This window comes from Hyperolius riggenbachi, chromosome 3 (genome assembly GCF_040937935.1).
Source record: "Hyperolius riggenbachi isolate aHypRig1 chromosome 3, aHypRig1.pri, whole genome shotgun sequence".
Taxonomy (NCBI): domain Eukaryota; kingdom Metazoa; phylum Chordata; class Amphibia; order Anura; family Hyperoliidae; genus Hyperolius; species Hyperolius riggenbachi.
The window spans coordinates 480243254-480269345 of record NC_090648.1 but is presented as its reverse complement, the minus strand read 5'-3'; positions in this window follow the sequence as shown (position 1 = coordinate 480269345).

The window sequence follows — 26092 nt, the reverse complement described above, 5'->3', positions numbered from 1 at the left end:
GGTATTCCATTAGGAGTATGGTGAGTTCATAGAAGATTTTTTTTTTTTGTCACAAGTTAGCGGAAATTGATGTTAATTGTTTTTTTTCACAAAGTGTCATTTTCCGCTAACTTGTGACAAAAAATAAAATCTTCTATGAACTCACCATACTCCTAACGGAATACCTTGGGGTGTCTTCTTTCTAAAATGGGGTCATTTGTGGGGTTCCTATACTGCCCTGGCATTTTAGGGGCCCTAAACCGTGAGGAGTAGTCTTGAAACCAAATGTCGCAAAATGACCTGTGAAATCCTAAAGGTACTCATTGGACTTTGGGCCCCTTAGTGCACTTAGGGTGCAAAAAAGTGCCACACATGTGGTACCGCCGTACTCAGGAGAAGTAGTATAATGTGTTTTGGGGTGTATTTTTACACATACAGATGCTGGGTGGGAGAAATATCTCTGTAAATGACAATTATTTGATTTTTTTTACACACAATTGTCCATTTACAGAGAGATTTCTCCCACCCAGCATGGGTATGTATAAAAATACACCGCAAAACACATTATACTACTTCTTCTGAGTACGGCGATACCACATGTGTGACACTTTTTTGCAACCTAGGTGCGCTAAGGGGCCTAACGTCCTATTCACAGGTCATTTTGAGGCATTTGGATTCTAGACTACTCCTCACGGTTTAGGGCCCCTAAAATGCCAGGGCAGTATAGGAACCCCACAAGTGACCCCATTTTAGAAAGAAGACACCCCAAGGTATTCCGTTAGGGGTATGGTGAGTTCATAGAAGATTTTATTTTTTGTCACAAGTTAGTGAAAAATGACACTTTGTGAAAAAAACAATAAAAATCCAATTTCCTCTAACTTTTGACAAAAAATAAAATATTCTATGAACTCATCATACACCTAACAGAATACCTTGGGGTGTCTTCTTTCTAAAATGGGGTCACTTGTGGGGTTCCTATACTGCCCTGGCATTTTACGGGCCCAAAACTGTGAGTAGTCTGGAAACCAAATTTCTCAAAATGACTGTTCAGGGGTATAAGCATCTGCAAATTTTGATGACAGGTGGTCTATGAGGGGGCAAATTTTGTGGAAGCGGTCATAAGCAGGGTGGCCTCTTAGATGACAGGATGTATTGGGCCTGATCTGATGGATAGGAGTGCTAGGGGGGTGACAGGAGGTGATTGATGGGTGTCTCAGGGGGCGGTTAGAGGGGAAAATAGATGCAATAAATGCACTGGGGACGTGATCGGAAGGGGGTCTGAGGGGGATCTGAGGGTTTGGCCGAGTGATCAGGAGCCCACACGGGGCAAATTAGGGCCTGATCTGATGGGTAGGTGTGCTAGGGGGTGACAGGAGGTGATTGATGGGTGTCTCAAGGTGTGATTAGAGGGGGGAAATAGATGCAAGCAATGCACTGGCGAGGTGATCAGGGCTGGGGTCTGAGGGCGTTCTGAGGTGTGGGCGGGTGATTGGGTGCCCACAAGGGGCAGATTAGGGTCTAATCTGATGGGTAACAGTGACAGGTGGTGATAGGGGGTGATTGATGGGTAATTAGTGGGTGTTTAGAGGAGAGAAGATCTGCGGGCGATCTATTGGTGTGGGTGGGTGATCAGATTGCCCGCAAGGGGCAGGTTAGGGGCTGTTTGATGGGTGGCAGTGACAGGGGGTGATTGATGGGTGGCAGTGACAGGGGGTGATTGATGGGTGATTGACAGGTGATCAGTGGGTTATTACAGGGAATAACAGATGTAAATATTGCACGGGCGAATTGATAAGGGGGGGTCTGAGGGCAATCTGAGCGTGTGGGCGGGTGATTGGGTGCCCGCAAGGGGCAGATTAGGGTCTAATCTGATGGGTAACAGTGACAGGTGGTGATAGGGGGTGATTGATGGGTAATTAGTGGGTGTTTAGAGGAGATAAGAGATGTAAACAATGGATTTGGGAGGTGATCTGATGTCGGATCTGCGGGCGATCTATTGGTGTGGGTGGGTGATCAGATTGCCCGCAAGGGGCAGGTTAGGGGCTGATTGATGGGTGGCAGTGACAGGGGGTGATTGATGGGTGGCAGTGACAGGGGGTGATTGATGGGTGATTGACAGGTGATCAGTGGGTTATTACAGGGAATAACAGATGTAAATATTGCACGGGCGAATTGATAAGGGGGGGTCTGAGGGCAATCTGAGCGTGTGGGCGGGTGATTGGGTGCCCGCAAGGGGCAGATTAGGGTCTAATCTGATGGGTAACAGTGACAGGTGGTGATAGGGGGTGATTGATGGGTAATTAGTGGGTGTTTAGAGGAGATAAGAGATGTAAACAATGGATTTGGGAGGTGATCTGATGTCGGATCTGCGGGCGATCTATTGGTGTGGGTGGGTGATCAGATTGCCCGCAAGGGGCAGGTTAGGGGCTGATTGATGGGTGGCAGTGACAGGGGGTGATTGACGGGTGATTGACGGGTGATTGACAGGTGATTGACAGGTGATTGACAGGTGATCAGGGGGGATAGATGCATACAGTACACGGGGGGGGGGGTCTGGGGGGGGGGTCTGGGGAGAATCTGAGGGGTGGGGGGGTGATCAGGAGGGAGTAGGGGGCAGATTAGGGACTTAAAAATAAAATAGCGTTGACAGATAGTGACAGGGAGTGATTGATGGGTGATTAGGGGGGTGACTGGGTGCAAACAGTGGTCTGGGGGGTGGGCAGGGGGGGGTCTGAGGGGTGCTGTGGGCGATCAGGGGGCAGGGGAGGGGGAAATCAGTGTGCTTGGGTGCAGACTAGGGTGGCTGCAGCCTGCCCTGGTGGTCCCTCGGACACTGGGACCACCAGGGCAGGAGGCAGCCAGTATAATAGGCTTTGTATACATTACAAAGCCTATTATACTTGTTACATGCGGCGATCCGGGTGCTAGTAACCCGCCGGCGCTTCCGAACGGCCGGCGGGTTACAACGAACGGTGGGCGGAGCCAGTCCCCGGCGGCTGATCGCGTCACGAATGACGCGATCGCCGCACAGACACTCCCGCAGCCGCCCCCGCCGATGGGCGTATTGCGGTCGTTTGGGCCCGGTCTTTGCCGCCGCCCATCGGCTGGGGGCGGTCCTCAAGTGGTTAAGAAAAAAATAAAAAAAAATCTATATTTTTCAGTTTTCAGCCAGCATAGCTTTAAAATAATACATGCTAGGAATTTTTTTGCCAATTTATCCCGGTTATTACACCATTTAAATTACGTCCCTATCACAATGTACGGTGCCAATATTTTATTTGGAAATAAAGGTTCATTTTTTGAGTATTGAGGCCATCACTATTTACAAGCTTATAATTTAAAAAATAATAGTAATATACCCTCTTGACATGCATATTAAAAAAGTTCAGACCCTTAGGTAACTATTTATGTTTTTTTTGTTTATCATTATAATTTTATTAAGTTTATTTGGGTATTTTTTGGGCGTGTGGGAGGTAAACAGTTAAATTAAAAATGTAATTGTTTGTGAATTTATTTAAAAAAAAATGTATGTAGATGTAGCTTCACTATTTGGCCACAAGATGGCCTTAGCCAATTATTTTTATTTCATCCTGTAACCGAGCGCTCTCGCTTCCAGGAAGTATAGGGAGGAGGTGAAACTTTTCTTTTCTTCAGAAAGATTGCAGCTTCTAATAGAAATTGCCAGTCTTTATAACGGGAACTTAGATCAACGAACTGCGTTCCCATTCATTGAACTCCGGGATAATGGGCGGCGGCACAAGAGCACGGGAGCAGCCTTTTGAACGTAGCAGATACGTTAAAGTTAAAGAATAAAGGAAATACTGAGAATCTCCCAGATCTTTCAGATTTTTATCACCTAGTGTATCACCTACTGTAAGCAACAGCAACATAGGAGACAAGTATTTTTTTTATTGCATTTTAATCTGGTAGAAAAGTATAAAAGTGCATCTTATAAATACAGTATGTGAACATTCTTAATTCATTTTTTTTCTTTTTTTTGTGTGTTTGTGCGGTCAACAACAATAACCAAATATTTTTTTAAAGTAGTAGCTTGTGAATCTGTGTCATGTGTAAGAAACACGCACGCGCATGCACGCATACACCCCCACATGCATGCACGCACGCACGCACTTTTATATTGTTTACATTAGATTTGCTTGCATTTGCTGGGATAAGGCTTGAGGAGGATTTAACAAGAAATATCTTCTTTGGCAGTTTCAGCCAAAAGAGACACTTGAAGTATCCAGGATCGCCAGGAGCGACTGGTACGGTGACAGTGATGTCATTTATTTGATTTGACAAACTATGAAGCAAGTTTCAGAGCATCAGTAAAATGCATAAAATGCAAATGAAGGATGGCTTTTTTCATGCATGCACTGTTTCATTTATTATTTAATAACAGTGAAGCTGTCTTCACAAATGAATCATATTATTTCCAATAGAATATGAGATAATGCTCAGTCCGGTAGCGTGGGTGAGTTGTTTGTCATATTATGTAAATGAGGGTATGCTTTTTTAATTATTTTAGTTACTTATGTATTTGGATTTCGGAAATGATAAGCAGGGGAATTAAGCCAGGTGGACGATAGTGCTGAGTGGACATTTTTGTGCATCACCACCATCATTTTTGTGAAAATGTCAAATTTTCGGACAGATGGGAATATTCGTGAAAATATATGGGCACAAGAAAACTCACATTCGCCAAAGGTATCAATGTCGATGGGCAAAAGAATATGCACAACAATTTATGGCCACGCATGAAAAAAAAAACATTTTCACTAAGTGCATTCAAGTCTACAGGCATGAGAAAACCCCTTTTTACAAGGTGCATTAAAGGATACCCGAACTGACATGTGACATGATGAGATAGTCATGTGTATGTACAGTGCCTAGCACACAAATAACTAGGCTGTGTTCTTTTTTTTCTTTCTCTGCCTGAAAGAGTTAAAAATCAGGTATGTAAGTGGCTGACTCAGACAGGAAGTGACTAGTGTGACCCTCACTGATAAGAAATTCCTCTTTTTACCTCTTTCCTGCTTTCAGAAGCCATTTTCTGCTAGGAAAGTGTTTTATAGTTGAATTTCTTATCAGTGAGGGTCACACTGTAGTCACTTCCTGTCTGAGTCAGGACTTAGTCAGCCACTTACATACCTGATATTTAACTCTTTCAGGCAGAGAAAGAAAAAAAAGGAGCACAGCATAGTTATTTGTGTGCTAGGCACTGTACATACATGTCTATCCCATTATGTCACATGTCAGTTCAGGTATCCTTTAAAGGGGGACTGAAGAGAGAGCTATATGGAGGCTGTCATGTTTATTTCCTTTCAATCAATACCAGTTGCCTGGCAGCCCTGCTGGTCTATTTCTCTGCAGTAGTATCTGAATAAAACCAGAAACAAGCATGCAGCTAGTCTTGTCAGATCTGACTTTACAGTCTGAACCACTGAAACACCTGATCTGCTGAATGCTTGTTCAGGGGCTATGGTTAATAGTATTAGAGGCAGATGATCAGCAGGGCTGCCAGGCAACAGGTATTGCTTAAAAGGAAATAAACATGACAGCCTCCATATACCTCTCTCTTCAGTTCCCCTTAAAGTGCATTGAAGTCTACAGGCATGAGAATCTTATGAGAATATTATTCCCAGTGTGGATGCGGATTTGAAGCTGAATAGCAGGACAAAGTGCTTTGTTTAACCATTTCAGTGAGGTTTTGCTACAATCTTTTTCTGGGGTTGTAGATTTAAAGCTATGAGGAATCTTTTAGAGAAAAGGAGAAATGCTGGCTTTCAGACCACTTTAAGCGGGAAAAAAAGAGGATACCTCACATATGTCATATATTTGAATGATAGACTGATTGGTCCATATTTTGGGGCTTTTTGTTTCACATATTTGTCGGTATTTTGTCAGGAATATAATGATCATCACTGATAAGCAAATTACAGACTTACAAGTTTTCTTGGCAGAATACAACTTCTGAGGGCAGGGGGAAATAGAAAAGGTCAATAGTTCATGTATTTTCATGAAGGGACACTTAATAGGCTGCCCCTGAGCAGAGACAGCAAAACATTCAATCTACTTTGTAAATGTTTAAATATAAAATGAAACCATGGGATATCTAAAAAAATATTTTTTAGGAGTAGGAGGATAAATACAATTGTTTATCTCATCAGTTTATTTTCACATTGGGTTCACTTTAAGCAGCAGTTTTTTCTTGAATTTAAAATTTATATTTTGTATCCAAATTACTAATGCTATTTGGTAATGATGACACATGCTTTAAACATGTTGCAAAATGTGGCAAGATCACTTTAAATGAGCATACATAAACCCAAAGGCAGAATTATGCTTGGAAAAAAAAAAGACAGAAAAAAAGCTGCTTACCCGCACAGGAATATGCAGCCATAGTTCCAAAAATCTACCTGCGCGGGCAATTTCTGCTTAAAAAGGGAAAAACACACTGGAAAAAAAGCAATTGTTCCATTAATTGGTTCTTCCATTTTTCAGCTAACCTTGAAAAACTCAATAGAAACTCAGAGGAAGAAAGCTGTGTCTAATTGATGTATATTCTCATTCCAAAGAAATTATTTTGTCTTAGCTTTATTTTTATTCTTTTATCTTTTTTTTTCAACCTAATTGTGTAAATAAAATAGTTCTGTCCCTACTCTCTGCTTTCAGATTGCTGTTGCAACATCTGGGGTCAGGGGCATATCTGGGTAATATAGCGCCTATGGCAAACAATGAAATTGTCACTCCCCCTCCCATCATCAGAGCATCCTTCCTCTCTAAACCCCACCCCCCAGTCAGACCTCCCGTCCCCTCTAAAAACAGGACCCATTCTTGTGTACATATGTTACGCTGGCCTGTGTTTTTTTGACTTGGAATACTACTGAAGTTACTTTATTGGAAATATGTGCAGACATGGGGCGCAGCACAGGGGCAAGCATGGCACATATGGTGCTGTGGCGCCCATGGCATGAGCCATGCCTGCACCCCTCTAGATACGCCTCTGTCTGGCATCCAAATTAAAGCTGAACGCCAGGGCACAGGGGTGTAAGTAAAGGGGAGCAGCTCCTGCAACCTTAAGGGTCCCAGAGATGTAATGGGGCACTTAAGTACTACTTCACTCCCTCAGATAAAGAGGTCCATTCTTTAGATCGGGTGTTTTTATGGCTACACTTATGATGGGTGTGAAGATTATGATGTCCATACTTGTTTTATGGCCTTTTCAAGATGGGCCTCCAGGCTGTGAGGGCCACCAAGGAAAAAGATGAGAACATTGGGGGGGGGCCCCATCAAAGGTTAGCGGGGGGTGGGGGTGATTTGTAGTTATGCCACTGCCAGGACACCTCAAAAAGCTACCTTGGGAGTGCAAAGGGTGACATTGACCACCCCAGGGAAGCTTCCACCGATCCTCAGTGCTCCTTGTCTTGTCTCGCCAGGATCCTTGTTTGCTTGCACAAGCTGGTTAATAATCCAAGGCTACTGTCAGTTATTTTAAAAAGACAAAAGAAAACAGGAGAAAAGGAAAGAGACCCTCTGGCGAAGTTGTTGCTCATTTGCTAATCAGTTGAGTCTTTGCAACCCCTTGGAGCACAGCAAGCCAGGCCCCTCTATCCTCTACTGCCTCTTGAGCCTTGTCCATCATGCTCATGTCTGTTGCTTTCATGATATTATCTAGCCATCTCATGCTCTGCCATACCCTTCTTTTTTTTTTTGCTTTCAATCTTTCCCAGCATCAGAGTCCTCCCCAATTACTCCTGCCTTCTCATTATGGCCCTTATCTAATTAACTTTTCTTGTGAGTTTTCTCCCAGGAAATAACTATAAAGTGATCCCGAGCCAGAATCCTCAGGATCCTACTGAGGCTTCTCCCGCTGATCTACAGCCCCCGTTGATGAGCGCAGCCCCTCTACACGACGGGGCCGCGCAACTCTTCTTCCTGATGTGGAGTCGCTCAGTAGCCATGCGAGCCTGCCCACGCGTGCTCAGTACCGAGGAGCCTGCAGCTACGGATAACTGCGCATGAGCAAGCAGGCTGACTGAGTCGGCTATTGTGTACCCACGCTGGAGCAGGAAGAGCTGCGTGGCCCCATAAGGATTAGCAACAATACATTGTTGCTAATCCTCTGGGGGTTGCACGCTCAGCAATGGGGTTCAACACAACAGGTAGGAAAGCCGCAATAAGATCCTGAGGTATCCCTCTCTTTAGATAAGTATCTGATGTTGTTTACCTGGCTTCTGCTCGGGTACTCTTTTTTCACCTTATGCAACAGAGCAATTTTCACCTCCCATTTATTCGCTAATAACTTTATCACTAATTATCACAATGTATTAATCTATATCTTGTTTTTTTCTGCCACTAATTAGGATTTCTTTGGGTGGTACATTTTGCTAAGAATTATTTTTTTCTAAATGCATATTAACAGGGAAACTAAGAAAAAAATCATTATTTCTCAGTTTTTGGCCATTATAGCTTTAAAATTATACATGCTACCATTATTAACACCTATGTATCTTATTTACCCATTTGTCTCAGTTATTACACCATTTAAATTTTGTCCCTATCACAATGTATGGCGCCAATATTTTATTTGAAAATAAATGTGCATTTTTTTCAGTTTTGCATCCATCGCTATTTACAAGCTTATAATTTAAAAAATGGTCATAATATACCCTCTTCACATGCATATTTAAAAAGTTCAGACCCTTAGGTATGTTTTTTTTGTTTTTGTTTTTCTTTTTATTGTAATTTTTTTTCATTAAAAATTTTATTTGGGTAATTTTTGTGGTGGGAAATAAACATGTTTATTGTACTAAAAAATGTATGTAGATGTACTTTTACTATTACAGTGAGTTTTTTTTTTTTTCTTCCAGTCCTCCTAGCTTCCTGGAAGCATACAGAGGACGGAAATTTTTCTTTTTTCAGAAAGACTGCGGCCTCTGATGAGAAGCCGTGGGTTTTTCTGCTGGGGACTCGGATCAATAAACGGGAACCATGTACCCATTGACTAATCCCTGGGCTACCGGGGTGCAGCACGGGGGTCCGCGGTAGTGCGCTGAAGCCAGCAGCAGAGCAGCCATCTGAATGTGAGGATCACATCCAGGCGGCATAAATGGTTAATCTTATCTAAAATATACCTGGCAATTTAAAAAAGTACTAAAAAGTATCATCAAACTTTTTTTTTTTTGCTGGGTGAGAGCGTTAAAGGTATTTTATTAGTAAGGTATAAAAATATCCTGGGTAATATTTTCACACCTCATCAATAAAATTCCCTTTAAACCCCCAGCAAGCAAGACAATACTTAAAATAAAGTTGGCAGTACTTTTTCATTTATTTTTGGGGTACTTTTTCAATTGCAAAGTGCTTAAGAAGTATTTTAAATACAAGGTGAAAATTATCTCAGAAGAAAAAAGTTACTTGCATATGGGCTCATGCCTTTTAAACCACCAGCAAGTAATAAAATACTTTTATAATTTTGATCGTACTCTCTAAATAATTTTGACCCAAGGGTGAAGTAGAGCTTGCCAACTCATCCATTTTTTGATTAATCTGTGGCCGGCCCAAACTGGCCGTCATATCTAGGGCAGGCATAGCAAAGTCATATGGTAAGCATGGCTTATTCCCTGAGCTCCAGATGATTGGGTGCCATGGTGTGCTGCTGCCAGTCAAGAGCTTGTCGGATTTCTAAATGAGACCACGCTCCTCTTCATTCATGAGCACAGCCTTATTGGGCTAGTGCAAATACGGACGCACCTGTGCAGTAAGCTCCCATTTTCTTAGGTAAGAATCTTTTTTTGACCTTAGTATTGCCAATTACTCCCCTCTGACATCTATGCCCCCCTGGTGATCCCATACATGCCTGCAAGGAATGAGGGAGAGAGGCACCATGGGGAGAAGTCTGAAGCATAGAGCATGGTGCTGCATCCTGTGTCCTGCCTGGATTAGGTAAGACCCCAATGTGTGTACACTCTGGGGCCCATATGCAATTACATTTTTCTCCTGAGTTTTCTCCTAGGTGATATTTTTGAACTTGTCAATAAAATGTCTTTTAAGCCACCAGAAAGCAAGAAAACACTCAAAATAATTTTGATATTACCTTTTCACCTACTTTTGGTAGGTTTTCAGTTGAAAAATGCTGGGAAGTTATTTTAAATAGAAGATTACAAATTATCTCCTAGGAGAAAACTTAGGAGAAAAAGTTAATTGCATATGGGCCTGGATTTGTAGGGGAAAAGAGGAGGGGAATAATGGGATCCCCAACAATGCTTTTGGGGACATATGTTGGACACCTAATGATTTTGTGTGGCTGGGAGTGTGGTGGGTCCTGAGAGTTGGCTCAGGGGCTGTGGTGGTGGTGGGGGGGGGAGTTGCTGGGGGCAAGGGGGGCAAGGTACTTTTGCCCCGGAGCCCCATTGTAGCCAGAAACGGTCCTGTATATACGTGCCCAGGATACACACAAACCACACGTCTGTAAATAAATGTTGAGTGAAAAATAGACAGAACTTTGCTGAATCCGTATTAAAATGTAGTTTAGGTATTAGTCATAGAAGCCTCAGCGTTTCATTATTTATGTTCTTTTCTCAAAATTACCTTCCTGTTTTCTCAGCGATGAATTGCTTAAGCAAGTGAATGACAGTCACACTTCTGAAAAGGTGAACAGTAAAAAAAAACAGTGAATAAGGAAAGAAAAAGAAGAAGACAGCATCTTGTTAAAAATAAACAGGAAATTGGGATGTAAAATAACCTGAAAACATTCTGAAAGCTCAGTACGCAACAAGAAGGAAATCAAATTGGTCATTAAGTAATTTTTCAGTCACCTTTTTTAAAGTAATTATCCCTGTTTCTTCTCCACTGTTCTGCACTGAGTGGTGATTGACAGCCTGGTATCTCACTGTAACATTTCTTCCAGACAAGTTTATCCAATAATAGTGAAGGAAAAACAAGTTCAGTAACTATTTACAGCCTATCAGGCCTCTTTTATCAAAAGCAGCTTAAAGCTGGTTTGCTAAACATTGCCTTAAAGGGAATGTCCAGGTTCCCTAAAAAAATGATCTACTTACCCAGGGCTTCCTCCAGCCCCTGGCTGCTGCTACGTCCCACATCGCAGCGCCACTCTCAGCCGCTGGTTCCCGGTCCCCTCCGCTGCAGAGGCCGACCTCACAAAGTCATCCTGTACTGCGCCTGAGCGAGCGCCTGACACTGTCAGTCAAGTCCAAATTGTCCGGAGTGTACTGCACAGGTGCAGTAGTTCTGTGCGATATAATGTTGGCCTCTGCAGCGGAGGGGAAGAGGCCTTGCACATCCCTAAATAAAACTTTATGTTTATTTGAAAAAAGTTAAAAAGGCATACATTACTGTTCCAAAATTGGCAGAGAGAGGTACAGGCGAATACACCTCTCTCTGCCAATTTTGGAACAGTAATGTATGCCTTTTTAACTTTTTTCAAATAAACATAAAGTTTTATTTAGGGATGCGCAAGGCCTCTTTTTCTGCATGTTGGAATTCGTTTGTATCTGGCTGGCTGCACTCCCTCAGTGAATGATCTGGCCTCCTGTGCATGGTCACTTCTTTGTTGTTTGATATCTGCACCGGAGGGGACTGGGAGCCAGCCACTGTCTTAATGATACAGGATGGGGGGAGGGGGGGGGGGGAAGGGTTGGAATGTCAGGATTTATTACTTAACCTTCCTGGCGGTAAGCCCGAGCTGAGCTCGGGCTATGCCGCCGGAAGGCACCGCTCAGGCCCCGCTGGGCCGATTTGCATAATTTTTTTTGCTGCACGCAGCTAGCACTTTGCTAGCTGCGTGCAGTGCCCGATCGCCGCCGCTACCCGCCGATCCGCCGCTATCCGTCGCGCCGCAGCCGCCCCCCCCCCCCCCCCCAGACCCCGTGCGCTGCCTGGCCAATCAGTGGCAGGCAGCTCTGTGGGTTGGATCGGAATCCCCTATGACGTCACGACGTCGTTGACGTCGGTGACGTCATCCCGCCCGTCGCCATGGCGACGGGGGAAGCCCTCCAGGAGATCCCGTTCTTTGAACGGGATCTCCTGATCACCGATCGCCGGCAGCGATCGGAGGGGCTGGGGGGATGCCGCTGAGCAGAGGCTATCATGTAGCGAGACTTTGTCTCGCTACATGAAAAAAAAAAAAATTAAAAAAAAAGATTTGCTACCCCCTGGCGATTTTTTAGCAAACCGCCAGGAGGGTTAAAGAGAAACCGTGTGCAAGAACTTCCTCCTAAACAGTAGCTGATACCCCCTTTCCCATGAGTAATCTTTTCCTTTTCACAAACGGATCATGGGGGATCTGTATGGCTGATATTGTGGTGAAACCCCTCGCAGAGTGTGATGTCAGGAGCATGGTTCTGACATCACACTGTGGGAGCCTTGTTGCATTGTGGGAAATAACAGCTGTTTGCAGCTTGGTCCAACTGTCAAAAAAGCAAGAAACATCTCCCTCCACTTACATCACCTGCCAGCAGTAAAAATGTGTCAGAATGTAAACAAGGGAGAGGAAAGGTTTTACAATGGGCAAACACTGACTAAATCATTTATACATAATTATTGTAAAAATGAAGCACTTTTTTTATTACATTATTTTCACTGTAGTTGCTCTTTAAGTAAACCAAGGGTCTTATCTATTTGCCATAAATACCTCACAGTCCTTGCTAGATTCCTTGTAATTAATGTATCTCGATCATACTTATATTTGCAAAATAAATCTCTCAACCTTTTGATTGTATGTTCTAACATTGTCAGTCAACAGGGATAGAGTCTGAAGAAGGCTTACAATCTGAAAGCTTACTATTTTTCTTTTAAATTAGCCCATAAACTAGAGCTTAGTCCCCAGCAATGCTTATAAAAATCAGTGCAGATCTCAAGAAATTGATATATACTATATAATAAAACCCCTGTGTCTCTGCGTCCTGTCCCTGTGTTTGTGTGTCCCTGCTTCCAGACTGAGAACCTCATTGCATTGTGGGAAATAACAGCTTTTTTCCAACTGCCAAGCAAGCAACGTCTCCCTGTGTGCATATACTTCGGACAGCGGTGGGGGATGAGCAAGTGAGACAGGTCTGTGCGCATTGCGGGTAGTAGCGGCCGTGGCCTAGCGCCCGTTTTTAACGGACGGGCCTTTTTACTAGTAATATAATAAAATGCAGTCTATAACACTTCACCACGGTGGTATTCAAGCCTCATATAGTCTTGTGGCTACCATCACCCAGAGGAATAGGAGGGGCTTAGCAGCTGCAAACAAACCCACATCATAAGGTTGTATATTCTGCCTTAAACAATGGAAGGAATGGACCAAAGTTTCCAGGATATCTAAACGTCCTCCACTCCCCCAGTCCAAGCAGGTGCAGTATTCAGAGTAACAGCATAAAAAGATAAACAAAGGACAACTCTAATTGTAAACCATTTATTTAAAAGCCATAAATTTAAACCACTAAGGTACAAGAAGATAAACCAATAAAACGTACACACGGGGTCCTGAATCTGGGAACCCTGGAAGAAATTTGCCTGTGTGTGTTGGTCAATAGTCAATGAGACAATAGAGGCACTGCCTGTCTCCTTCTCCTTTGGGAAAGATTTCTTGAGATCTGTGCCGGTTTTTATTAGCATTACTTTGTGCACTTTGGAAACTGTCTATCCTCAGCAGCGATTGTTTGTTTGGTCTCCGTGGCGCTGATAGAGTTCCTTTTATTCTCCAGCAATGATTAGTTACTAACATAAAGAGTTACACACAGTGTTTCTCTCCCTCCTGCCTCTTCCCCCTCCCCTTACGTGCAGTCGTGAGACACAGGCTGGGGGCTGGAATGATTTGTCTGTTGTCTTTCCACACAGGAGCAGCTTGCTAGCAAATTAAGATTAAAGCATGCCAGGCAAAGTAGCCAAGTAGCCAATTTCATCATCCGAGTTAAGAAAAAAAAAAATCTAAAGCTTGCCACACTAACCATTAATTTTGATCACCCAAATGGGCCTTGCCAGCCAGCCATTGTTGCCACTTTGTGCCCCCCCCCCCCCAAAAAAAAAAAGTAAAATGGAGCCGCCACTGCTAATAGATGGATTTGAGATTGAAGCACTTTACACACCACCACGGTATATCTACATCCTCTGTGACTTCATCTTAGCCACGAGTCAGTAGATATACGTCTTGTAGCTGAAGCAGTGCTGTGCAGGATTGGGCTTGCTCCTGTGCAAAACCTTCAGCACAATCTGATGCAGCACTAATAGGTGAAGTGGAATATATGTACCCTGAGCCAATAAGATTTATTTTTACCATTAAAAAATACTTTTATTATCTCAGTTCATAGTGAAAATTACACACTATAGCATTATTTCAAAATCAAATATCCTCACCATAATTTGTGATAGGAAAACAATCTAAGTTTTATGATAAACGGTAGAACTAGCCAAACAAAATGTGTGTTTTTTATCTACAGTAGTGCTTTTTATTTTTACATTGGAATTAATAAAACTGAAAAATAATGTCTTTTTTCTATTTTATACATTTTATTCCCATTAAAATGCATAGAAAGCAAAATTGTTCCAGGGGGAAAAATGCCATACAATGAAAGCCTAGTTTGTCTTGAAAAAAAAAACAATATCAATTTATTTTAGGTGTCATAAGTAGGGATGCAGTTATTGCTAATTAAATAGGGACATAGCTAAAATGTCAAAACTGCTCTGGCCCATAAGGGGGAAACAAGGTGTGGATGCGAAGTGAAAGTTAATAGCCTGGACTGACTTTCATTCAGTTTATAAGCAGTACTTTGTACACCTCATGTTCCTTGATTAAATGGATTTGTATGCAAGCTGTTATACGTATGAAATCAGTTATCAGCTTAATCCATATATTTAATTACGGTATTGACAATGGAAAATATATCACTGCCGGAATTCAGCACAGGATCATTGACTGTCTTATTATTTTGACCTTTCTGCAACAAGAGCTCCATTGTAACTAAATGAGTCCCTTTCACAGAGTCCATATGCTTGTTTAGGGCATTGCTTTCGGACGCATTTACAATCCAGCAAAATAATTGTGATATATCTACCAATACTCCGTGACAGCAGTTCAGCTAAATTAATCGGGACTGGCCCCGATGGATAAACTGGCAGCTCCATAAGAAACCAGAAGGATATTTGTAAGACAATATTGTCTCCTCTGTAACAGGCTTAAGTCTTTTAAAAATTGCAAATGGGATGATTAAAGAAGGATCTGCCCATTTATTGCTGGTGAATTATAATTTTTATAATTCTTCTGCCTGAGGCTTGCTATACACTGGTCAAGGTTAGGCCTCTTGCACACTACATGCGATTCTGATTCGCGATTTTAACCCGATTTTACATGCAATTTGAATCGGTCCTGCATGCTGCATTTTTGTTCTTGTGTTGATAGCATCCAGGGAAAAACGGCATTGTAAGTCGCAAATCCGAATCGCAAATTGGATTTGTGATTTGCAGTGTGCAAGAGGCCTTAGGGATGGTCGGGAAGCTGATGTCCGATTCTGCGGAAATTCTGATTTCTGACAATGCTGATCCCATAGATTTCCGATTCCAATTCTTGAGTTACATAGTTATTTGGGTTGAAAAAAGACAAACGTCCATCGAGTTCAACCAGGAAAAAAAAAAAACACCAGCCTGCTCCCTCACATATCCCTGTTGATCCAGAGGAAGGCGAAAAACCCTTACATGGCATGGTCCAGTTAGCCCATCCCTGGATCAACACCACTGAACAGTACCTAGTAATTATAGCCATGGTTGTCTTTCAAGGTAACAGTAAAAAAGGCCGCAGGAGGCTAGTGGACGAATCGGGCACCGCCATTCACTCCTATAATAATTATCGTTTAATGGGCGCCGAACAGGAAAAAAGGGCGCCCGGGAATAATAACGTTTTCCAACGGCGCCCGAAGATTTTTCATGTTTTATAACTGCTTGTGATGATTTACGTTTCTTATTTCAATAAAACATTATTTTAAATGTTATCCCTTACTGTTTGTAAAACATTATTATTCACAAAACAAAGCGATCAGTACGTAATGTAAATTGTAATATATTTTATCCCTTACTGTTTTTAAAACATTATTCTACACACAATACAGTGAGCACTAAGGAGGTTCTTAGGTTTAGGCACCAACAGGGTGGTCTTAGGTTTAGGAACCAACAGGGGGTCTTAGGTTTAGGCACCAACAGGGGGGTCTTAGGTTTAGGCACCAACAGGGGGTCTTAGGTTTAGGCACCAACAGGGGGGTCTTAGGTTTAGGCACCAACAGGGGGTCTTAGGTTTAGGCACCAACAGGGGGGTCTTAGGTTTAGGCACCAACAGGGGGGTCTTAGGTTTAGGCACTAACAGGGGGGTCTTAGGTTTAGGCACCAACAGGGGGGTCTTAGGTTTAGGCACTAACAGGGGGGTCTAGGGGTTAGGGGTAGGTACAGGGAGGGTTACTTGGGCACCAACAGGGGGGGTCTTAGGTTTAGACATCAACAGGGGGGTCTAGGGGTTAGGGGTAGGTACAGGGAGGGTTACTTAGTAATTTTTTTTTTAAACGTTATTATACGTTTCACTATTTAAACGGAAGATTAACGTTTTTACAATTGCCGATTTAATGCACATTATTTAATGATTTATAACTTTATAAAACATTAATTTTAAACGAAATACAGTACAATACATTTTTAAACGTTATCCATGCTTATCGTTTAAAACCCCGCGCCCTTTTTTCCCAGCGCCCCTTTTTAACGTACGCGTCTTTCAATGCAATGAAAGCATCTAAGCCCTCTTTGAAAGGATCCTTTTTTTTTTTTTTTTTTTTTGGGTAATAGTTATTATTATTATTGATTTATAAAGCACCAACATATTCCATGGCATTGTACAAAGTAAGAAACGAACATGAGGTACATGTAATACAGACAATATATGCGGCACAGAACTGCAAATGAGCATTTCTCACCATGCTTACTGACACTATACTTACATACTGTCCTTGACTTGTACTATATATATTGTCTGTCCTTGTATTGTTTTTGTTTATGACTGTTAAACAACTGCCAAGTCAAATTCCTTGTAAGTGCAAACTTACTTGGCCAAATTAATTAATTATGATTTTGATTCTGACAATGGTGTACGTCACAAATATACAAAATACATAATTGGTGACAAAATACAAAAACAATACAGAATACAAGATACAGAATTGGTAATGACAGTGATAAAGTAACATGATTAATAAAATGTATAATGATTTCCAACTCACATAAAGGGGAGAGAGCCCTGTCCTTGCGAGCTTACAATCTAAAGAAATGGGGGGGGGGGGGGGGGGGGGGGACAAGAGTTGGGGTAGTATACAAAAAACATATAGGATACCTAGTAAGAGTGCAATTTGGTCTTAGGACAAAGGGGAAGTGGTCTAAGGTAGGGCGTATGCTTGATGGAACAAGTGAGTTTTTCGTGACCGTGTAAAGGTAACAAAAGTTTGCGAGTGATAGATGTGTTGTGGGAGGACATTCCAGAGGAGGGGTGATGCACGTGCAAAATCTTGCAAATATGAATGTGAGGAGGTAATTCTAGAGGAGGACAACAGAAGTATTTGGCCAATCAGAGGATCTTCTGAGTTGACTTTGCATTCTCTGATTGATCCAATGCGTCCAAGTTCTGTGATTGGGCTAAAATTATTGAGTTGTGGTATTGTGGTAATTCCATAGAAATCCAATTTTGTTTCTGGTTTTTAATCTGAAATGCGAAAATGTCATTTTTGCAGAACCCGAATGAGCATTTCTAGTCAATGTGTACCAACAGATAGATTCCTCAAATAGATCATTATCTGACCAGAGAGTGATCTATGTGATTAAATCTCTACACACACACCCTACAAGCAGATTTTCAATAGATTTCATGTGCACTGCCTGATGAGTCTGCCCCACCCCCCTCCTTCTTGGGCAGTGCAGAATAGTTATTTCAGCCTCTCACCTGTCTGCCACTCGTCTTCTCTCCACTGCTGAGCTCTCCTTCCTTTCTCTTCTTGCCCGGGTCCTATGTCATAAGCGTTAGAGACCAAACACTACAGGCACCAAGGCACATGTCTTACGTGTCCACTAGAGGCCTCCAATGTTTGCCCTCTAGCATTTGTGATGTGATACAAGTGCCCCAGGAAGGGAGATACAGGAAGGAGAGCCTGGCCATAGAGATAAGACATGGACAGGTGAGTGTAAGCTCTGCTGCTACTGTGTTTCCTCAAAAATAAGACTGTATCTTATGTCAATTTTTGCACTAAAAGATGTGCTAGGGCTTATTTTCAGTGGATCTTTTATATTTCTATGAACACACAAGTTCCTGTGCTGTGTGTCCTCCTGCCTTCCCCACTGTACCATCTCTTCCTCTTCTGGATCTGCCTCTTGTGTGCCCTTGTGTCCCCCTTGTACCTGTAGTGTCCTCCTGGTGTCTCCCTCTGTCTTCTGCTGTCCCTCGTGTCCTCCAACCAATATCCCCTGCATCCTCTTTTTCCCCCAGCTCCATGCCGCAGTGTGTTCCCGAGTTTCAGCCTACGGAGAAGAAGTACAGCAACTTGTGTTTTTGGGCTCCAGTAATTATACAAGTTGTCATACTTTTTCCCTTGACTGCCACTAGGACTTACATTTGGGGTAGGGCTTATATTTCAGGCATGCTCAAAATTCTTGCTAAGGCTTACTTTCGGAGGATGTCTTAATTTTGGTGAAAGAGGGTAAATGAGTCAGTACTCTCAGGCTCCCAAAGACTACCAAAGCCTACCGCGGTAGAGGATTGAAACAGGGAAGTCAGCACTGGAACGAGCTGAAGAAGAGAGTAACGGGAAGACTCTATAGGAACCAGAGCCTTCCTTCTCTTTAGGTGAGTATCTGTTTTTTTTTTTATTGTTTTATTTGCTTCAGAGACTCCCTTTAAATAAAACTATAATGAAATAGCCACCATAGTATAATTTAAGTCAGTAATAATGTTTCATTCAACAGGTCCTCTATCTCCTTTATCACTTGATTACCCAAAACCGCACTGTGCGCATCCAGGCACATAAATTGTAAATTCTCCCTATTACGTATCCTTCATTTCATCTATAACATTTTACTGAGTCAGCAGTGATTACCAGTTCACAAATGTTATGGCTCTTCTGAGCTCAGTAAAGTTCGATCATGTGGCCTGGGATGCCGATTGCGCACGTTATTCTTCTTTCAGCCTTCGGTCACAATCCTGCCGCAGTCACAAGACAAGCAATGTTTACTGATTTGTAGAAGGGCAACAGTGCACTGATCACTCATACAGCGGCATTCAAACATGCCGTTACGTTAATAGAAATTTCCATGCTAATGGTTACAGTCAACCAGGGGGTCATTGTCCTTAACATCACATTTCATCTGTGAATGAACAGCATTATGGGAGGTCAAGGAATGCAAATCCACGATACAATGCCTTAGATTGTTTGTCGAACGTGGCTCATGTTCATTTCACCCCATTATTTGCAGCATAACTATGCATTGCAAGTCTCATTTTTCCCCAAATAGTCAGTTCTAAGTTAGGGAAAGCCCTACGGCTGGAACCCGATAAAAGTCTGATCATAAGTAAATCTTTGCAGAACTCCCTTACATCCCATGCAGAAAAACAGACAGGAGCAAGGGCACCATAAGTAATAATGATCATAATCTTATAATTACGATTATGTAAAATTTCACGTACAATTTTACAGTTACCGCCATATGTAATTATGATTTGGAAATTCAATTGATTTTGTGTAATCCATTTATAATTTTGTGTAATTTTGTGAAACTGATACAGGATTCAAGTCTGATGAAGGCTAAATAGCCGAAAACGTACTCCTGATTCTTTCATATGGAGAAGAAGATTGAGATCCCAATATAGTGTAGTATTTGTGTTGCTCACAATGTACCATATTTTGTGCTGTATAAGATGCACTTTTTCTCCCCAAAAAATGGGGAGATATTCAAGAGACATCAGAAGCTCAGCTGATAAATTGTCTGCTTTTATTTCTCTTTAAAAACCATATTCCTCATTTAAACTACCGATTACTCTTCCATTCATAAAGAGCCTCAGTTACATCCATGTTAGACTCTTACTATCGAATTATGCTGATATAACTTTTCAAAGTCTTAGGGAAACTCAAGTATGGTGACCTCATAACCATCAACTTTCATTTGCCAACCATTACCGGACCATTTCCCAAGGTTGGACTATCCGCTCACTTATTACATAATTGCCATTGGTTACAATAACGCTGAATATTTGCTTTAAAAAAAAAAAACAGCTTTTAGCCACTCTCAAGCAAAGCCGGGTGCCTCCTGAAATGAATATGAAGAGGTGAATCACTTGGAATGTATGAAATATGATAGCACGTGCATAATGCGCCTTCCCAACTTGGTGACAAAACACGGACTATCAAATTAAGCTGATGTGTCCATGGCTACGGTACAGACTCATGTTTGTTTTCTCCATTTTTTGCCTGATGAAGCGGGATTGTTACCTGCGAAACGCATTGCATTGTGGAGCTTCTAATATATGTTATTTTTTAATTAAAATAACGGTCTTATGTCTGTTGATCTACAAGGGAGGCAAGCCCACCACAGCTTCCCCTTTTAAATGTTTTTAGACGTTGTTATCCTTTTTGGTGCCTCTGTTTATATATCTGCCTTATTGTTTTATGTTAGCCAATAAATGGTATCATCCTGATTCAAAACGTCTTGCTTCTACTGATGGCTAACATGGTACAGTACTCTACTGTTACTACTTCTGTACTACAAGGAGAAATACCACTTCCTTCTGTGGACCACTATATTCATAGGACATCAAAAGGTCAGCTGAAAAATTACCTGCTTTTATTTCTCTTTAAAAACCATATTCCTCATTTCAACTACTGATTACTCTTTCATTCATAAAGAGCCTCAGTTACATCCATGTTAGGCTATTACTATCGAATTATGCTGATAGAAGTTTTTAAAGTCTAAGGGAAACTCCAGAATGGTGACCTCATAATCATCAACTTTCATTTGCCAACAATTACTGGACCATTTCCCAAGGTCGGACTATCCACTCACTTATTACATAATTGCCAGTGGTTACAATAACGCTGAATATTTGCTTTAAAAAAACAGCTTTTAGCCACTCTCAAGCAAAGCCGGGCGCCTCCTGAAATGAATACGAAGAAGTGAATCACTTGGAACGTATGAAATATGATAGCACGTGCATAATGCGCCTTCCCAACCTGATGACAAAACACGGACTATCAAATTAAGCTGATGTGCCCGTGGAAGCCAAAGTCAACAGAAAAATGTGAAAGTCAGGTCTGCAACAAGAAGAGGATTCATCTTCTGTATCTATTCATTATTTCATTAGCAATTACGCAAGCCAAAATGTTAAGTAAGAAGTAAACAAGGCTAATTAAATCCCTTCTTCACATTTTCCATGAATCATTATAAGATGAGTTAATGTATCCAGAGATTCAAAGAGGCCTAAAAACAAAAAAGTAATATGTTCAACAGAGTTGAGATACTGGACAACAAACTTTCATACATAAGGGCGGTTACAAACTTTCCAGAAGAGGGGATTAAAGGGAAGGTTCAAGCAAAAAAAAAAATGAGTTTTACTTACCTGGGGCTTCTACCAGCCCCATGTAGCCATCCTGTGCCCTTGTAGTCACTCACTGCTGCTCCAGTCCCCCGCTGGCAGCTTTCTGACCTCGGAGGTCAGGGCCACATTGCATACATTTTTACGCATTCCAGCTAGTGCAGGAACAAAAATTTACGCGTTGCACCACTAACGCGTAAAAATGTATGCGTTAATGTTCCTGCACTAGCGGAAATGTGTAAAAATGTACGCAATTCGGCCCTGACCTCCGAGGTCAGAAAGCTCCCAGCGGGGGACTGGAGCAGCAGTGAGTGACTACGAGGGCACAGGATGGCTGCATGGGGCTGGTAGAAGCCCCAGGTAAGTGAAACTCATTTTTTTTTTTTGCTTGGACCTTCCCTTTAAGGCTAGATTCACACTATAACGGATGAGAAAGTGATCCTGTAAAAACGGATCTGTTTTCAATTTAGCATACCTGAACTCAGAACTTCCTCTCTGCTCTAAAAGGTAAGCAACAGCATAATAACCTTTACAGAAAACATTTATTTTGTTACAGCTGATATAAATCCTGCAATAAATCTGCAGTGTGTCTATGTCCTGCTTTCATGGATGCAGACATAGGGTTAAGATCTTGAGCAGTGATGAGCGAAAATGCAAAAATTCTTTTCGCCGAATTTTCACCTAATTTCATTTCGACAGGCAAATTTTCGATTGAATATTTTCACGTTAATTTTCACCTAATGCCCGTTATTTTTGCATTAAATTCGTAGTTTATCGCGTACGTATTTCCGCGTAGTTGTAGTACCGCTACGCGAAGCTTCGCCACGCATGTCTTAGCTGATTATTGCAGACATTTTTCCGCATAAGGGCATAAGCGTTCGCATACAGAGAAGTTTCTTGCGGATTATTGCAGACATTTTTCAGCATAAGGGTATAAGTGTCTGCATATAGCGAAGTTTCTTCAATTTTCAATGCTGGTCGAAAACGCAAATATTTCGGAAGATTTTCAAAAAAATTTGCCGGATTCGGAATTTGAGATTTTCGATGCGAAAATAACTTGGGTGAAAATTCACAAGCAACACTGATCTTGGACTTGATTCACAAAGCAGTGATAACTGTTATCACTCAGTGAAAAGTGCTTCGCACAAAATTTGGCATTAAAGCGGTTATCGTGCGCAAAAATTCACATTTGCGTAATAACGTATATTTTTCGCGTGTTAACTTTCTGCATTTGCGTGCTAAATTTGCGGTATCACGAGAAAGCGAACGTTAAAGTGACTCTGTAACAACATTTTCTGCCTTATTTTTTCTATCCTATAAGTTCCTATACCTGTTCTAATGTGGTCTGTCTTACTGCAGCCTTTCCTAGTTGCACAGTGGCTGTATTATCTCTGCTATATAATCTAATCTTCTTTCCTTTGTCAGCTTTGTTGGCTCAGGCAGGAATGTGCTGCTCTGCTGTGATAGGTAGAAGTTATACACACCCTCTCCACGTCCCCTACAGGCTCCGTGTGAGTCACAGACTGCGCTCCTCTCAGCCTATCACATTCTGGTTAGCAGCCATGTCTTTTGTTTGTAAACACTGCATAACAATGGCAATTACAAGCCAGGATTGCAGCAGGGAGTGGCAGAAACAGCACAGAGGGGCACAGGAGAACACAATGAATAGAATGGTATGCTTTTTACTGTAAGAATTTTAGAGTACAGATTCTCTTTAACACAAAAAAATTTGCGTTATCGCGCTAATGCAAATTTTTGCACGCAATAACTGTTTTTCGTGCGAAAACGTGCGCAAAGTACTTTTGCACAGCCGTGATAACAGCGCCTTGTGTTTACAAATTAGCAGCTCTGCTGTGGCCATCAAATTACAGTGGGGATTGGTCTTGAATGAGGGGGAATAAGACCTGTGCAAGAGTTCAGGTCCACTTTAACCTCTTGAGGACTGCAGGGATAAACCCCATTGCTCCCTCCCTCCCTCTCCACAGCCAGCCAATTACGGCGATCGGCCGATTGCTCTCTTGTCCCCCAGGGGGACAGCCTTGTCACACGGCTGTCCGCAGTGCAGCGCTGCTGCTGATCGCAGGGCTGCACAGTCTAAACAGACGGCAGTCACGCCGTCTAACAGTCTCCCGAGCGGCGATAGCCGCTCGGAGACTGAAGGCGGGGCGGAACTCCGCCCCCCAAGCAGGAGATGCGCACGCAGCCTGCGCGCGATCTCCTGCAAAACAGAGCCCCAGGACTTTATGCCAATCGGCGTTAGGCGGTCCTGGGGCTGCCGCCGCGGCCACGCCCATCAGTGTGACGCGGGCGGCAAGAGTTTAAAGGACCACTATTGCAAAAATCATGAAATTAAAATACATGTAAACACATACAAATAAGAAGTATGTTTCTTTCAGAGTAAAATGAGCCATAAATTACTTTTCTCCTATGTTGCTGTCATTAACAGTAGGTAGTGGAAATCTGACATTACCGACAGGTTTTAAACCAGTCCATCTCTTCATGGGGGATTCTCATCCAAGATTTTATTCTTTATAAAGACACTCCCTGAAAAAGATTTATACAAAGATGCTGGCCAGCCTCCGTGCACACTGTACACTTTTTTTGGCAGTTGGACGGAGCAACTACCATTCACTGAGTGCTTTTGAAACTAAACAAAATCCTGAGAATCCCCCATGAGGAGATGGGCTAGTCCAAAACCTGGCTATAATGTCAGATTTCTACTACATACTGTAAGTGACAGCAACATACAAGAAAAGTAATTTACTGCTCATTTTACTCAGGAGTAAACACACATTTTATTTGTATGTGAGTACGTGTATTTTATATTTTACGATTTTCACAACAGAGGTCCTTTAAACAGACATGTTTTTTTACATTGTGTTTCAGCTTCTATCAGTGGTGCTCATCCACATTCCGGATATCTGGGTAACCCGTCTCATGAAGAAAAGTGAAACACTTGCATCAGGAGCAGAGATGGCAGGGGCGGCATGTTTGTACTGTGTGTTTACACTAACAGCATGCAGCCATAGTAGGAGGAGAATTGAGGGGAGAGCGAGCAAGATGAAGAGGTAATGGGAAATGCAGCTTGTTGTGCTGTGTGAGGAGTCTGACAGTGAGTGAGGAAGGGGGGGAGGCAGGATAACAGCAGTGTTGCATTTGACTTGCACAGAAGAAGGGAGGAGGTGGCACAGAAGAAGGGAGGAGGAATGGAGTGGCTGAGGGTGAGCAGTTTGTTTGTCACAGACTCACAGCCAGGCAGTGTATTATTGTGTTATTGTGTTGAGCTGCAGCATGGGTCTCAGGCTCATTAAACAACAGAAACAGGGATGCTCATCCGGATTCCGGATATCCGGGTAACCCGGATATCTGAACTTTTTTATGTTATCCGATTCGGATTCCAGATTTTTTAAAATCGGATATTTGGAGGCATATTACGGATATTGCAGATATTCGGATCTGAAAACGATTACAAAAATAAAATCAATCTCTCTCTCTCCTTGTCTTCCAGGGATTTGTAGGATGTCAAAAGCAAGCTCACATTCATTGGCCAGGAATCAAACCCAGGTCTACTGCTTGAAGGCAGCTATCCTCACCACTATACCACCAACACTACAGGCTGAATTTGAAGTCTGGAAGATTCCAGGGCAAGGGTGGGAAGGAAGAAAAGCTAGGTGGCCATGCAACCATTTCTGCTAACCTAAAGCTTACTTGTGGCTTACAACACATTAGCTTAAGACTTTACCAAATCCAATGCTCCAATACCACAAACCGTTTTGGCCATGCGATAAAGCGAGGTGCAAAAATAAAATCATGCCTAGCAGAGGATGATTTCAATCCATCAACCTCTGGGTTATGGGGCCAGCACATTTCTGCTGCGCCACTCTGCTTACATTTGTATACAATCTTCAAGTTTAAGAAGGGTACATTAGTTGAAATCTCTGTTACAGCAAGGCCCTAATGACATTTTCTCTTAAGGGGCTATGGCCAGCGATTGGGAGAGAGAGAGAGTGAGATTTTTAACACCCCTGAACAGAAATATTACATGTAATATTAATGGCATTACATAACAAAACTCGCACTGCAGCTACTGTATAACTGTGCAATCAATCAACATGAGGAAGGGGGAAAAGTCTAGAACCGGCCCTGGGTGTGCTCGTGCCTGTGCAGTAGAGTGGACCCGATCAGGCTCGGGTATTTCCGCTTGAGCATAAAGGGAAAGCCACTACTGCACCTGTGCTGGAGCCAGGGAAGGTAAATATTTACCTCTCCCGGTGTTCTGAGGCTTCAAGCTTCCTTCCAATGTAAATATCCCTCAGGCGGGTTTTTGTTTACGTACAGTGTCTCTTTAACCACTTCTATACCATGAAATTTTGTGCTGATCTGTGCTGCGTGGGCTCTCCAGCCCACAGCACAGATCAGGTTGCAGCCAGGCCGATCAGACTTCCCCCCTTTTTTCCCCACTAGGGGGATGTCCTGCTGGGGGGGTCTGATCGCCGCCGGCTGCTTGCG